We start from the raw sequence: 4,026 nt of genomic DNA on the forward strand, positions 1-4,026 counted from the left end.
CCTCAGTCCAGATATGGTCACTTCCTGTTCACTGGTTGCAAAAGAACAAGATGGCGACGGACAAAAGGCTGAACTCGAGGCTTCAAAACATCAACAAACGACTACATCCACTTCTTATAAACACTCTGTGGTTTCCACCATGTTCCATGTTTCTACAGTAAGCCACAACGAACAAGCCAAACTGACTCTAAAGAGACTTTTTATGTCGTTATGCAACCTCTCCACTAGATGTCACTAAACCCTTCACGCTGTTGCTTTAACACCCAGCACAGCGCTAGTATGTGGAGCACTAAATACTACATGTAGTACACTAACTATGACGACATGTACATAAACATACAGTATGTGTGTCTGAGGTTAGGACGTTAAACTCACCTTTGTTGATGATATAAACTAAAATCGATGTCAGACTCCGCCTGTAAGAAGAAAGAGAAGTGATTAAACTATACATGACATTACATTAAGAGGTTATTGGGTGAATATTTCTGTATCTGTAGTGTAGAAATAAAGAAAGTAATAAAAAATAACAGTGCTTACCTGTAAAAGGCTCCCCTCACCAAAATGTAAAACTTCTAGAATTGTGTCTGACTGGATGAATGCTGTAAAAAAACAAAAACAAAAACAGGAAGACCGAATCAGTATCATCATCATCACCATCATCACCATCTTTGAGAAGGAGAACAGTTGGGTTCTAATTAGAAGTGAGACAGTTTTAACACTTGAAGTTGAAACTACAGAAGTGGACATTTCTAAAATTTGATTTCTGCAAAAGACTCCGTCTCCCAAATCTATAAAGCACAAGTCATCAGATCTTCATCATCCACAAAGTTATATTACTAGTAAAGAGAAAGTCTCCGTTGTGCTCCTCTCAGAGTGGACGTGTTTCATCAACTATAGAGAACAAAAGACTGTTCTGATAGTTCATCTAATAGTTGATTTTAAATCACCAGGTATTTGTGTTAAATACCCGACAAATGAAAAGTTCTGAAGGTTTTCTCAATTTAATAACATCATGAAACTACTAATGACAACATTTGTTTTAATCAATACAAATACAATCTGTTATTTCCTAATCATTTGAACTGTGTTTTATGAAGAAAAAACACACTAAATGACTAAAACAAAGTAACAGTATAACATTTAGAGATCTGGATCCTTGTAGACCAGCTGATGTAATCGACCAACAAAGAGATCTGGATCTGTTAATATGGATCATCAGTGATGGGTTATTAGTATCGGTGATGCATATAAGTTATGTGATCTGATCCGTAGGAATCTTCCGGCTTGGAGCCTAAAGTTTGACTCCAGACTTCTTACGCTTCTCCCCCGACACTGACATCCTGTTCACAGCTCACTGTGTTGGTTATAAAACATGTCTCAGCACATCTGATTGCCTGATGCAACAACTCACGCTTTCATTTTCCTTTTTAGATCTCACTGCTGACATCACACAGCTCTACACTAGAGATATTCTACAATGGGTGAGCATCTGAACTTCAAGTTCACCTTTTAGAGCTTTTCATACAGTGTCTTTGTGAAGAATACAAGAGTGAGTAAAGCAAAGCTCCGCCTGGTCTCACTGAATGCTGCAGAAACGACATTTAGTGTGCAAAAAATAACATTCATGCTTCCTGCGTGTCATGTTACACCGCGAGGTCTGTGATGACTGGAGCGTGAATATACTAGGATGACATGTGAGGAAGACTACCTGTGGTGGGAGAGTCAAACGTAAAAGCACTTTCAACACCAGTGTCCATGCCCCAAAGTGTTGTTGAGCTGCGTTAGTGACGTGCTTCAGGCATTTATGTTGTGTAACATACCTGCGTGGCGTAAAATGACACATAAAAAGCCTGAAGTATGTTCTCATGAAAGTCCTTCAAATGTGGTGCTAGTTATACTCCTTCCCATGAGATCAGGTTTAAACCAGAGTGAAAGTTACATCACTTTGAAATGATCACTAACAAAACAACAAACTTAGAATCCTCATCGGTGCTCCATCCTTTTGGACCGATGGCCGAGTGCAACCGAGAGTTTCGTGGCCAAACAGAAAGGAAGCAGGACGTTTCATAATTTCTCTCATTCGCATCACGTCATCACTGCCAACACGGACCAGTTTAACTTGGTGCGGGTAGTTTAGATAGCTACGGACAGCTAGCAGTGAGCGTGTTAACACGGACTCTGGTTTCTAAGCTTTACAGAGATGAAGAACGACGAGGCCCAAAACTAACAGACACAAGAACAGTTTCCTCCTGCAGGACGTCACTCTGACCAAGAGATAAATCAAACACTGCTGCATTGTTGGTCATTGGTGCTTTATATTAATAATATACATATATATTTCAATATACACTCACATACTAGTGTACATAAGAATCTATGCTTTGCTTGTATTTGTGCAGCTGTGTCTGTCTGTGGAGGTGATGCATTGAGAGAGATTACAGATTCATAGTACGTGTTCACATACTCTGAGTGATAACTTCCTTTATCGCTCAAGTGTTAAGATAAAGTCACAGATTGTGTTGCATGTGCAATGGAACCCAATGTAAACACTTTATAGGCACCAGACACGTTTCTGTAAAGGTTGGCCCTGCAGCTCATCTCGGGGGACGGATCCTGTGACCTCACATGATCAGTAGATCAGACAGCCGGACCCTCCGGTCCTCTGGACTAATAACACAACACCGACTCCTGCCACCGATAAATCACACCTCTCAGCCACGTTTACAAATATCAGCTGACTGATTCAAACATTTCCTCTATTGAGAGGAAGTAATGTCAGGAAGCCTGAGACCGTGTTGCAATTATAACTAATTCCAATACATGAAGATCACACAGCAGATGTTTTTAGTGTCTAACAATGAAGCACAACATTGTAATGGGTCAATATTGCATAACTTTGTAAATTTAATCTTATTTTCTGTTTTAAGGTTTACTTTGTAACATCTGTCTCTTGGAGCATTTACAGCTATGTTTGTGTTAATGTGTCCCTAATAAACCAATAAATAAATAAATAAATAGATAACAGAAGCTAGCATTAGAGCTAGCTATGATGCTAACAAACTGCTCTTATTCCGGATTACTCTCTATGTTTGTGATTAAAGGTGTTAGTCTTTAGCCTTATATGGACACAACATGACAACAAGCTACAACCGAAGCTAACGTTTACTGTTTACCGTTAAAAGGCCACACGGAGCTAACGGAAAGCTAGTTAGCACTTTACTGATCAACTGTTAAACCAGCTCCAGTTTGTAATGACAGTTCGTTATACATGTTTAAGATAAACAACTACGTTTAGCTGGGTTTAAACGTTAGCTAGCAGACATTACCGGAGATAAGTTAGTTAGCTGTGTCAAAAAGTATTTCTACGTAAGGGCCTTACGTAGAAATATGCCTACGGAAGTTAGCGCTACCTGCTACATGCTAATGAAGTTAGCGCTACATGCTAAGTTTACAAACCTTGTTTATTGGCCCGCGTGGTTTGAATAAAAGCAATAAATAACATCCTCAATAATCCGAAACATGGTGGTCTTCTTCTTGTTGAACTCGGGGCTCGTTCTTCACTCGCCATGCCGCAGTTTGTTCTTCTGTTACGGTGACAACAAACGAGCGGGTGAAGCTCTTCTTCTTCTTCTGACTCTGTCAATCATAGCCGAGAAGGACCAGCTAACTAACCACTGAGCAGGACGTCAGCCTCTGTGTGTGTGTGTGTGTGTGTGTGTGTGTGTCTCTCTCTCTCTCTCTCTCTCTCTCTCTCTCTCTCTCTCTCGGCTTCTTCTTTTTGGTTCGTGGTGGTGTGTGGTCGATGGTTTTAGGGGGCGTACCGCCATCTACCATACCGGACGATGCAGTGTAGAGATAAACACATCAGTCCCTTTATTTTTACTTTATTTGGTCAAATAAAGTAATCATGACATGATATATGTTGTCTTTACATTTTATATTGTTTTCAAAAACAACATAAATATTATAGTTAGGGCTGGTTCAGGTTTATAGTTAGGGCTGGTTCAGGTTTATAGTTAGGGCTGG

General features: G+C 39.9%; 1 long non-coding RNA gene across 1 annotated transcript; it reads right to left on the reverse strand.

Moving 5' to 3' along the window:
- Positions 1-55: 55 nt before the first annotated feature.
- Positions 56-3,744, reverse strand: LOC116379636 (uncharacterized). The gene is made up of 3 exons (XR_004212443.1): positions 3,457-3,744; positions 538-599; positions 56-416 (listed from the first exon to the last, which is right to left on the reverse strand). It is a non-coding gene; the product is annotated as an uncharacterized LOC116379636 (long non-coding RNA).
- Positions 3,745-4,026: the final 282 nt, after the last annotated feature.

Source organism: Anarrhichthys ocellatus, unplaced genomic scaffold (genome assembly GCF_004355925.1).
Source record: "Anarrhichthys ocellatus isolate YVR2014 unplaced genomic scaffold, GSC_Weel_1.0 scaffold4794, whole genome shotgun sequence".
NCBI lineage: Eukaryota > Metazoa > Chordata > Actinopteri > Perciformes > Anarhichadidae > Anarrhichthys > Anarrhichthys ocellatus.